This window comes from Rhipicephalus sanguineus, chromosome 10 (assembly GCF_013339695.2).
Source record: "Rhipicephalus sanguineus isolate Rsan-2018 chromosome 10, BIME_Rsan_1.4, whole genome shotgun sequence".
NCBI lineage: Eukaryota > Metazoa > Arthropoda > Arachnida > Ixodida > Ixodidae > Rhipicephalus > Rhipicephalus sanguineus.
In genome coordinates, this window is record NC_051185.1 from 151,648,992 (window position 1) to 151,661,241 (window position 12,250).

Below are 12,250 nucleotides of genomic sequence, written 5' to 3' on the forward strand. Positions count from 1 at the left end.
CGCTGATGCTGTTGCAATGACACTAAGTGTGCTGCAGTGTAAGGTCTAGTTACAGGCAAGGTCCGTTCGTGCAGCCGGATGAGCTGGTACGACGGTTATATTGCCACGGTGTGCAGCGCCCAGTAAGACGGTGCTACACCAGAAAGGTATTGAACGACTGATACAGAAGGCAGCCTCATATGGTGCGGTCCAGGCTGGCTAGCTATCCCGATAGCCGGCTTGGAGGCCAGGTCCCTTGTCAGTTGATCAATCTGAGAGGGCCTGGGCTTATGCTGTTGACGGCTCTGTTGGCGCTCCATGGCACCATCGGCTGCCATTGCGAGCGCCACAACACTAGCAAATTCCTCGTCTTCCACCATGTCCTGAAGAGGCAGGCGTATCTGTCGCAGCGCAAGGCTCACCTCCTCTGGCTCCGAACAGCTTTCCTGAATCTGGTGACAGAACGATGTGATTATTCACAGTAGGATTTGAGATTTTCGTCGGGTTCTTTAGTGAGGAATAAAAGCTTTTCTTGTGGGCTCCTTTAGGCGTCCCTTAGCATCAAGTGATGGAAACTGGACGTTAAAAAAATCACAGCATATCCACGGGGTTAGTGAAGAAGAGTTTGGGGCGAAGCTCCTGAAGCAATCATGGTTGCACCGTGAATCTCGAGTGGCTTCGCCCAGCAGTAATCTCGCTGCGCACGTTTCGCAGCGACCTCCTTGGCGTCCACCGACTCGGGATCCGCCTGACGCCGCGCGCGCTTGGCGGCGGCTTCGCGGGCGCGCATCGCCTCGAGTTCCGCCTGGCGCCGCGCACGCTTCGCGCCGGCCTCTCGAGCTCGCACCTGGGGATCCTGCCGACGAGCACGAGCCGCAGCGGCCTTCCGCACCCGGCGCTCCTCGTCGTCTATGGTCCGCTAAGCAGCACGATCCGGCAAGCGCACTAGTACGGCGACGATCCGGGGAATGAGAGATCCCCGCGCAGCAGCCAATCGGAGAGCAGCTGCACCGCCAACGCCATCTAGCATACCTTCACCCAACCGCCATATTGTACGCATGTCTATGGGACAGCGCCCTCTCTGAAACGAGACGAGAAACGGAGATGACGACACAGAATGCGTACAGCGCCATTTAGTATATCGTCACCCAACTGCAGTTTGCATGCATCTCTATGGGACAGTGCCCTCTATTGTACGATAAGGGAACACTACGGGGTACGCCGGATGGATCGACGATCGACAACCGACCAGGCCTCGCTATAAGGAGCTCCGCCCCTAATACCGTTGTAAAATATTGCCGCGGCGTGAGCGTTTGCACGAACCCTCGCCGCAGCTTGGAAATAGCCTCTAGAGCTATGGGCAGTATATGACTACGCCCCGTGCCAGCGGCCGCTTTCTTTTTTTGTCAGAATCTCGAAGGTCTCCCTGAAGCCTTCGGGTGAATGGACGCCACTCAACCCACTTTAACACGGTAGTTGCCCACAACCATGCGGGGTGCACTGCCGTCGTACGGTGTACGCGCAGCACATATTTTGAAAGTGCCTACGTACACATTTACGTAAAATGTGTAATGTGTGTAAATGCCTAATGTTTTTAAGCGGTACAGTTAACATCGTTTTAAAAATATACTTGAAAACGCAGGCACTAATTTACTGCTGCCTAAACCGCTCCATTAGACGTTTCAGTGCCTCATCTCCATCTGCACACATGCTTCAGCATTATGTCTGAAGAAGAACACGGCAAGAAATGAAAATGGGTCAGCAGTTCTGCGCGAGCAAATGCACTTATTTAGGCCACCGTATGTTTGTAAATAAAAACTTCGTAATGAAGAAAAAAGAGTGTAAGTGGTTTTTCTTGACGATACACTGTACCGGTTCACAAATATTTTGTCTGTGGAGAAGGCTTCAAGACAGGGCACCATCGCCACAATTTATTGCACGCAATTGGGCATTGCGCCGACGGTATTTAAATGCGGTTGGTAGATGTGGCTTCCCATGCTGGATATGCTAGTTTTGCGTCCCTTTCTCTGGGTCAGGGGTATCAAGCATGCGGCCCGCACACATTTCGCTAGCGGTCTGGCCCGCACGTGGCTTTCTTCGTCCCATATTGTAAGAAAAAAAATGGGGGACCCTTAACTTAGCCGTTAAGAGTTGGACGCCATAGCGAAATCCGGCCCCTAGTGCGCACTTCAACCACTAAGTGCGCACTTATTAATTTGTGTTGTTACACACACACGCACGCGCACACAGACACACACGCGCGCGCGCGCGCGACGTGGTCAGGTCAGGAAAGCGGAGGTCAATCGCCAACAACGCCATGAAGATGCCTTGCTGAGAGCCAGGGAAGCTGAAATGAAGCGTCGGCGCCGTGATGTGCATGCCCAACTACGAGCGCGGGAAGCCGATCACAGGCGTCAACGATGCCAAAATGACGCAGAACGTCGAGCTCGAGAAGCGGAGGCCAAGCGTCAGCGTCGCAAAGACAACCCTGACATGAGAGCGACTACTTGACATGAATGTCCCGCCGGCACTCCTCGATTAGCAAGGGCTCTGCTGTAGTCGCATGGCATCCGAGATGGCGGGCGCGCAGCGCGTTTGCCATCTTTTGATATGTTTTCCGCTAGATGGACACAGGTGTCCATTATGGAGCTGTTTGTAATTTTTTTTTGTGTGTGTGTCTTCAGCATGGTTCTTAGCGGAGATGGGTGCACCACGAAAATCGCACTGAAACAGTTTAAACAGTCAAGCGTCGCCTTGCGCGATTGTGCGCTTCTGCCATGCAACATTAAATGCGTTAAGGAGATTCCTTCCACTACATGACATTTATGTAGTGTTTTTTTTCCCAAGCAGTTGCAAGTAACATCGTGGCTTTGTGGCAGGACACCTGCTTGCCACACGAACGGCCCGGGTTCGATCCTCAATGTGACCGAATATTTTTGTTGTTTATTTCATTTGCTTCTTTCTCGATTTTTCGGTCACGGACGATTTTTCGCTCACAACCAACGACGCCGTCACCGTCGCCGACACCGGAATTTCTGCGACACGAGATTTCTAACGCTATCGCGTGAAAATTTCCTAATAAATATGCTTATGAGACTTCAACCCGTACTGCACAGCTGTTCGCACCAGGAAGTAACTTGGCGGGCATGCCCATGGACGGATTTCTGTTCGAATGTTTTTGACTCAAGAGTGATTTGCTAGTGGCCCAGGAGCTCTTGCTTCGAAATACCGGGTTTCGCCTCCCCCAATTTTCGGGCGAAAGAGATGTATCGATATTGCTACACGCCCTTCTTTCTTTCTATTTTTATTTTACCGTCCCATTACACATGTCACTGCTTCCTAGCGCAAACCACGCCCGAATGACTGGGAACCATCTAGATAATCTTAGAACCTTCTAATGAGATTACCTGCACAGCGCGAACATTGGAGTTTGTTCTGGCACTTACGCGGCCGCTAGCGATAAAGCTGGAATCTTCGATGACACGCATAAATGCCGACGCGTTTCACTGCTTGGCAGATTATCGATAGCCGCCGCTCTGTTCGCCTCTATCGGTGTATGCACAGCCTGCATTGCCAGAAGTTCGGCCAAATAATGAGTGACGTATTTCCGAGTTCTGCTAGAGTATTCTGCACCGTCACGACCACGTGACCACATGTTCCTAAAAACCCTGCTGACGTCAAATTCGTTTGAGAAAGTACCCAAGAAGTTCCCATGGCAACTTTATCTGGCTGACATTTTGATCAACTGCCCCCCTTCCCTTTCCGCTCCAACCTTCTTCACTGTCCCGGACCTTGCGGTACTAAATTTTATCACTGCGTCCTGCTAGGTGAGGTTAGCCTGAGACCCCTGCTCTAGGTGCTCGTGAACTTCTTTAGCGTAGGTCGGCTTCATGCAGTTATTGTGCTGCTACAGAAAGGTGTGACTGAACGCCGAAAATTTGAGGCGGTCTATTGAGAAGTCTCTCATACGGATAATCATTGGCGGAATAAGCTATTTACAACTTTGCTAGGCTCATTATGCTTGCATCAGGCGTGAAAGTGAGTTCCTCGGTGGCGTCGCTGCTATTTTTGAAGTACTCTATTAACCTTTCAGAAAAAATGCGTAGGATTTATTGCAGAAATGGATAAAAATATTGAGGTATTGCCTTGCTATACAATACCCATGAGCTGTATTGTGCATTCGCAGAGGAGCAAGTGTATCCAAATGGTTTAGTTCACTCGGCTGCGATAAGTCGGCTAATCCGAGAAGCACATCTTCTACATTACATTCTAGTATTTTTTGCAGATGTAGCCAAATTGATCATAAGTGGCTTTGTACAGGAGACACACTTTTGGATTTCATATAGTAAAACAAGGACTTAACTGGTGCACTTAACAGTACTCGTGTCATTACGTTTCTGTCGTGCTAGCCTTTATTTTGTCACAGTTGTGAAGAAATTCACAAGCCTAGTGGTTTACTGAAACAAAATGCTGGCAGTCTGGCAACTAAAAGCGTCATATATAACCCCTAGATATTGTCGTTCTCTTCGCAGTGAACCTAGGTAGTTTCCTTGGCTGTTAATTTTTGAAGCCGGCGATGTTCTTTTTATATAATGTGCTTTTGCGCAGGTTGTATCTGCTGGGCGATCAATAGCATGCCGCCATGCAATTTGACACGAACAGTTTTCGTGGGTTCGTAACACAACGTGAGGCGCTCACTAAAGAATGAGGCGGCGACTTCTTATTTTCTTTTTAGGAAATTGTATATTTTTTTTGGCCTCGAGAAGCTTCGCAGCAGCACAATAGGTTGAACACAACGAAATTGATGGCAAAGTATTTCTCACGCTCTGAAAGCAGCTGTGAGCGGTGCTGCCGACGTGAGAAAATAGAAAAGCTATGGGATTCAAAATAAAGCGGTTCGTATTCTTTCTCCTTCGCTGGAGGCCCTCGCTTTTCAGAATTGTTACAGAAACAATGCAAAGCGGTGCTTAGCCGGATGTCCTGATCTCGATTAGAGGCAAGCTCAGCGGCGCTCGGTACATAAAGCGAGACGGCGTCCAAGAGAAGCCACCTCTGCCGAGCGATAGCAGAGACTCACTGCTGCGGGAGGTCGCTTCGCCAAAACAAGCATGAAGCTTTTCGTCGCTGTCGCCCTCATCTCTTTGGGTAATGGTTTTGAGCTTGTCTTTGCTACATTTGTAGAGGTTTTACAGCGAAAGCTGTTATGAGATTGCAACAACAGCCGACTTGGCTGCCGTAATCGTGGACCGCCGCCGCCGCCGGTTTACATACTGCTCTCGCGCGAAGTTAGAAAGAAAAATACGCAGGATCGAGCGGGATTTGAACCCAGACCCTCTGTATGGCAGGCGAGTATTCTACCACATAGCCACGCCGGTGCTTGAATCTCCTTCGCAAAAGGACCCTATACAGGCGTCATGTCAGGCCAGGAATTACGTTATAGCGAGGCAGAAGAGTAAAATAACAACCAGGCGTCACACAATGCCAATTGCGTAACGAGTGGATGGTTTGAAGCTTGTCACCCTTTACACAGGGCTCAGCCATAATACTTCGTCATCAGCCACAGCATCTTTGTAGAGTAGAGACACAGTTTAAAGGGTCTACTCTATTCCACAAAGTGCACATAATTCCTTAGACACGTGTAGCGGGTACCTCGCTTCTCCACAGAAACACTATTAATAGCGTAGTGGGTGCTTTCATACTTCGAAAAAACGCCAGGCCTGCGCTGAAACCGCAGCACAGTCACAGCGAAAGCTGGAAGAGCGGCGTTTCTAGAGCCCGTTGTAAGCTCTCCTGGGGCTACAATACAAGTACACTAGAAAGGTACCCACTACGCCATAAATCACAATTTTTGTGAAGTTGGGAAGCACCTACTAAGCCATTATTCATCATTCTGCGGAGAAACGAGGCACCAGCTACACGTCTGTAAGGCATTATGTCCACTTTGTTGACGCGACAACTGATGACGATGAAGAATTATGGCTCAGCCCTTTGTAATGGGTTGGTAGCTTTAAACGGCCCACCAGTTATGTAATTTGCATTGGGTGACGCCCGTTCGCTATTTCCCTCTCCCGTCATGCTGTATAACATACGTTGACGTGGGAGAGAGACGGAGAGGGGGGGGGAGGGGGCGAAGAACTTTACTGAGACCTCGAGGAAATGGACCATACGCTTATGGGCTTCCTTGGCAACCCATACAAGTGCACTTGCGAGGAACCCACTACGCTATAAATCATTGTAATTTTACTGAGACGCCCAGGAAATGGATCATGCGCTTATGGGCTTCCTTGGCAACCAATACAAGTGCACTTGCGAGGAACCCACTACGCTCTAAATCATTGTAATTTCACTGAGACCCCGAGGAAATGGATCATGCGCTTATGGGCTTCCTTGGCAACCAATACAAGTGCACTTGCGAAAAACCCACTACGCTATAAATCATTGTAATTTTTGAGAAGTAGGGCAGCAGGCACTGTGCCATTTTTCGTCATTCTACGGAGAGCCGTGGTACCTGCTAAACGCATGTAAGGCATTATGCGCACTTTGTTGATGCTGTGCCTGATGACGACGAAGAATTATGGCAGAGCCCTTTGTAATGGGTTTTTGCAAAGCAGTTTCAAGCACCGGCATGGCTCAGAGGTTGAATACTGGGCTCACACGCAGAGGGCCCAGGTTCGAACCTCGTTCCATCCTGGAATTTTTTTCTTATTTAGTTTATTTTCTTATTTCGAGCGATACTGGTTACGGACACCGGCGGCGGCGGCGGCAGCGGCGGCGGCGGCGGCGGACAACTACGGCACCAAAAACGGCCGGTGAAATGATCTCATAACAGCTTTCGCTGTAAAATTACGACGATTTATGAAGTGGTGGGTACCACGCGAGTGCATTTGTAGTAGATGCCCAAGAGAGTTTACAACGGGCGCTATGGATAGCGCCTGTTTACACGCAGGCCTGGCGTTTTTCGCAACCCTCTCAGTTATAATTTACGATTGAATTCAGATCAATTTTGCGTAGTAAATTATTATGTACTATGACGTGCAGCCTCCAGGGAAGTTAGGACTGTAGGACTAAGCTTTGTTCAAGTGAAGCCAGTGTAAGTATATTCAAAACAAGTAAATCGCGACATAGGAAACAATAATTCATGTCGCCGTTTAGAATGAAAAAAACGTTATGTGACTGTTGTGAGAACAACGGCCATCGGTAAAATATGACCCCATCCTTAAGAAGCACTCGTATTGCGTACTCAGAGCTTCGCACAAAAGGAGAACCATGTTGTAAATGACGCGGCTCCAGTTTACGCGCAACGGAACATGCCGTGGTTTCATTTTGCCGTCATTGTAAAGAACTGGCCAAGAAAAAGAATTCGCATTCACAAATGTGTATGCCAGTACCGAATGAGGAAACGGTGCAGCACCTGCAGGTGGCCTAACAGTCCACTGCACCAATGCGCCACCAGCGCCGCGAGTGTCCACTTGCGGCCACTTTAGTTTCCACTGGCGTGCTACGAATCGTCGTCTCTCCGTCTGCTACGCCCGCGTTGCATGCAAGTACGTCTACGTGAAGGCTTCCTATTTTATAAATAGGGTAGCCTTTCAGAAAGTGAGCAGTGCAGGATTCTTTTAGGGCCTCAAACGAAGAGAAATGACATAAATTATACGGTATGAATCATGTTTTCGATGGGACAGAAAGCGCGGACGTGCGACAGAGTGGTTTGAAAGGGCGATTCATGCGGCCGGCCAGCGTTAACCTCGAAGCATAGGCCGTCACCATCGATGTTTGTATGCATTCTTTCTTGTCATTTTGCCTGCATTTTGTTGAGTAAACAATGACGTTTGTGTCTGACATGTGTTAGACCACCCCTTTCGTTGGGCACAAGTAAAACGTACGATCGCCGAACTGCCCGTGTTGCGTTTAGTAATGCGTGGCAGTTCCGAGAAGGTTTCTGTGCTGTAGTTCAGCTCCGTTTGTAGACGTTGTTCGGGCTGCATGAGTCCTTCAGTAACTTCGTCACGTGCCAGCTTTGCACGTGATGACTCAGCCGTCACGAAGCGCAATATAACTGCGTGGCGCGGCGTCGCTTGCACGCATAGCGCTGTTAAAGGGCAAATGCTGTAGAAGGAAATAAAATTTTAAATTCTCGCTGTCCGCGACGCATTTTGCCAGGCAATGCGGGGCTTCTTCCTAACTGTTCCTGTTTACGAACTGCGCAATCTGCGAGCTGCGCCGCTAGACGAACTGCGGTACGGTGGAAAAACAGTAGCAGCGTACGAGGTAGAATTGCTGGATCTGTCGATGGCTTTCCTCCAACGATATGTAGACTGCAGACTCGAGATCACATGGCCGGCTTGCCACTCGTTTCCGTCAGCACTGTAAAAATATCAGTTAACTTGCATGCAGCGTAGATTCACAGCGAACAAGCTTACAGCATGTACTCCATAAACATGCCCGGTATCACTTGCTTTATGCGGCGTACACTAATCCAGCTGTTCCCGCCAGTTTCTCAAGCATGGTCACGGCGGAAAACTGAATAACTTTGTTCCAGGTGCGTAGCTCTTATAGGCATTGCGAAGCGCCGCTAGCAACAGACATGTCTCCGCTCATGGGTCTGCTGCTGCACAATGCACGACAGTCGCTTTCGTTCACTCCCGCACCGCGGCGCCACCGGCTCAGGCCGCGTTCCCTATAGCTTTACCTCACAATGACAGTCCAGGTTGAGTACCACTTACGTAACTACGAGGACGTTTGATGTCACATACAATTCCCAAAAATTGCAGTATGTCAACGTACTGAAGGGTATCGGCAGCGCTCGAGGTGGCAAATGACCGCATCTTTTCTGACGCTTTGTAAATGGTGGAAAGAATATATTGTGGAAGTCATGAGAATAATTATAGGCGTACAACCAGTTATCACTAGCTATAATTAGTTTATGTGTCGTTGTTTCCGAATGAGCCATCTAATGATACCATTTGGAGACAGCCCGTATGACAGTAGTGCGACGAACTGCGGCCGATGCTTTTTAATTTGTTGAACATTAAATACAGATACATGCACAAAGGCAACATTGATCGCGTACTGTCTGTGAAACACTAGTATTTCTGAGGATGAAGCAGAACTTGCAGTGGCATTCCTCGTAGCAATCCACTTTTGTGAGAAAGTACGTCTGTAAAACAAAACAACATGCCCAAATGTTCGATACATCTTAGTGGAGAGTAATATTTTAATCGGAGAATAATATCCTCCAGTTCCTTCATTACGACAAACCACGGGTACATTAATTCCGCTCTTTCCCCGAGAATATTCTACCAATTTATTCCCTCACGACATCTTCACATGTTGTGTTTGAAGTTTACATCGGGATAAGCAAGAACGGTATTTTAGATAAAATACGCCGGTTCTCTTTGTCGCAGATAAACCATTGCATAATAATTGTATGAATTTGTTCTGCGATCGATTACCTCATATGCCATTGTTTCCAAACTAAACTCGAATTTGTGCCATAGTGACAGCTTTACAAACACTTAGTCTTGTTACCGTTGTTGCTACCATGCTGACCACTTTTCTCTTGTTTTTCTTTCTGTGTTTCTATTAGAAATGGAAACTAGTAAAGATACCTTCAGATGATGCCCTCAAGGCATTCAGGCGACCCTCGTGAAATTAAACGCAACTTTAGTTGAACGCTGTCATTAGAGCAGTACTAGGTGTTTAGGATGACGAGGTAACACTCTGGCATTGAAAAGGGCGGGACTACACTTTTTGTCAGTGTAGAGTGGTAAGACTCCTAGTATGACCAAAAGCGCACAGTTATTTTAGCACAACTGAATATAAAGTCTTAGCCACTGTAATCAAGTAAGCACGATAGAAGCATATCGAAATAATTGATCGGCACAAACGCTTCCCGTAACTCCCATAGCTACGCATAAGACGAAGAAATAAACCACTATCTTGTAACTCCGATATCAATGCTGGGGGACGTATTGCAGCAGTGCTTTGACCTCTATATCACTTAAGCATACTTTAAGGTTGTTTATCAGCTGTTCAATAATCATATTGTAGCGAGGGGTAGAATAAAAAGGCTGCCACCACTCTGAAATGCAAAAACCAACTGACTGATTCATTGGCTCATGCGCTCGCTCTCTCGAGCTCCTTGCCACCTCGTCGCCTTCAGAAAGAAGAATCGTAATAATATAGAATGACGTCTTCTTACAATGGTATTATGTCGCCATACCGTGTAAGCGTAGCCACACCAAGATCATCTGCAAGACATCGCAATTCCTGCCAAGCCGACAGATCGGAATGTCCGAGACCAGAATATTTTTAATTACTTGAAAATTGTTTACTTGTACTGTAGATTGTTATAATAATATCTGGGGTTTAGCTTCCCAAGACAATGATTTAATTACGAGATACTCCGTTGTGAAGGGCTCCGGAAATTTTGATCACCTGGTGTTCTTTAACGTGCACCTAAATCTAAGTACACGAGCCTCAAACATTTTCGCCTCCATCGAAAACGGTACTGTAGATTGTTACTAAAAGCATCGTCAATTCGCCAAGTAGCATTGATTATGATGTTTAAGGTCTCGCGTACGTAGCAAGAGCTTCTATTAGCTACTTGGTTATAGTGCCAGTATAGCCAGAACAGCACCAACATAAATACAAAAATACAAACACTTGTTTTAACTGATCGTGCTATTCGACGCGGAGGGCTGATAAGGTTTTTACAACACGTTGAAACTATGCAGGCATCCAGACTGAGGCCCTATACCCTGGCCTTTTCCAATCTGGCCTCTACGGTGCCGGCTTATTGGGCGGAAACCCCGGACTCTTCGGTGGACCGGGTGGGAACTTTCCCGGCGACCTCCGCCTCATCACTGAACCTACCTCTGGCCTACCCCTGAGTGACGCAGTATACGTCGGTCTTGTGCGCCAGCGTCTGGTACCTGCTCCATACCACATCCCAAGGCCGGTACCATTTGGAGTTCCCCATCCAGTACCACAGCCATTCGCAGTTGACGTACCTATCCCACAGCCGTTCCAAGTCCAGTTCCACAGCCAGTACCAATCCACACTTTGACTGAAGTCACCGACACCGCAGTCATCCGGCCCTTTACTACCGCATGTACGTAACAGCCTTGTACATTTCGCGGCTCACGGTACCTTTTTTACTCATTTCCAGCAAACTTTAATTATAGCTAGCTCTTGACGAGACACTATAATAAAGAATGCAGTACTTGTGAGCTGGTAATAAACAATGCGCTTTCAGTGGTTGGTAGACGAAACAGAAGGCATGCGGTGGTGCGCTAACTTACGGTGTATTACGGATGAAGAAGCTATTTCATATATACGCCGGCAATTCTAGACATTCACAGCTAAAAACTCGCAGGTGCATCGCTTTAGCAGAAGTTTGTAAACCACGCGCTGCCTTTAGAAGTTTAGGCTGCTCATCAATGCGTAGTACACATCTTCACGTACATATAAGAATTGTCAGCATATTGTCCGGTATGTTCCCGTTGACCTTCCTATAGTTGCAGTGCTCTGCTGAATAGGAAGTGCGACGGTGACTATCACGTGATTTGCCCTGCGGTCGTGCTGCGACGTTAACAGATACTGTTCTTACCCTATTTGGAAAATAGCGCGGGTGGGAAAAGGCAGTATAACGAAGACGCAAATTTTTCTAATTATAAAATTGAAGTACAATTCGCAGCTTGCTTCTGTTGTGGTAACCACAAACACATGCTTCCTGTGGTTTGGCGGCTTCGAGCTGCAATCACATCAAGGCCAGTGACAACTCGCCGAAATTACTAGCCTGAATCAAACCACAAGCTTGCCCAAGAAGTACTTTTGTACTATTTTAACATCTTTTCGCATTTTCTTTTTCTTTTTTATTTTCAGATGTCACAGAGCACGGACCTGTAATCAACCAGGTACAAGCTCATCTCCCACTCGTACTCTATTGAAGAGGCAACCCTAAGAATCGTTAGTTGCAAGAAATTCGATAATCATGTACAGCAAACAAATTTCTGCTCTGCAAATATTGCTGTAATAAAGAACAATATATCAGATGGAACTCAGCGTCTTTATACTTCTTTATATCTCACTCGTAACATTGCCATCCTTTCGCCAAAAAGATACCACATACAGAATCTCCAGAACGTCTATTGTCAAACCTATCTATCTATACTTTGCATCTGTACTTCAACAGGAGAAAATTTTGCAACATAAGGCCATAGACTGACTTGAAAGGTTTGACACAGACCGCTGCACTGAGGTTATTTTT

General features: G+C 47.5%; 1 long non-coding RNA gene across 1 annotated transcript; it reads left to right on the plus strand.

Annotated features, from left to right (window-relative positions):
• The first annotated feature begins 4,893 nt into the window (after positions 1–4,893).
• Positions 4,894–12,040, plus strand: LOC119372597 (uncharacterized). Its single transcript, XR_005179588.2, has 3 exons — positions 4,894–5,124; positions 10,716–11,092; positions 11,866–12,040. It is a non-coding gene; the product is annotated as an uncharacterized LOC119372597 (long non-coding RNA).
• Positions 12,041–12,250: the final 210 nt, after the last annotated feature.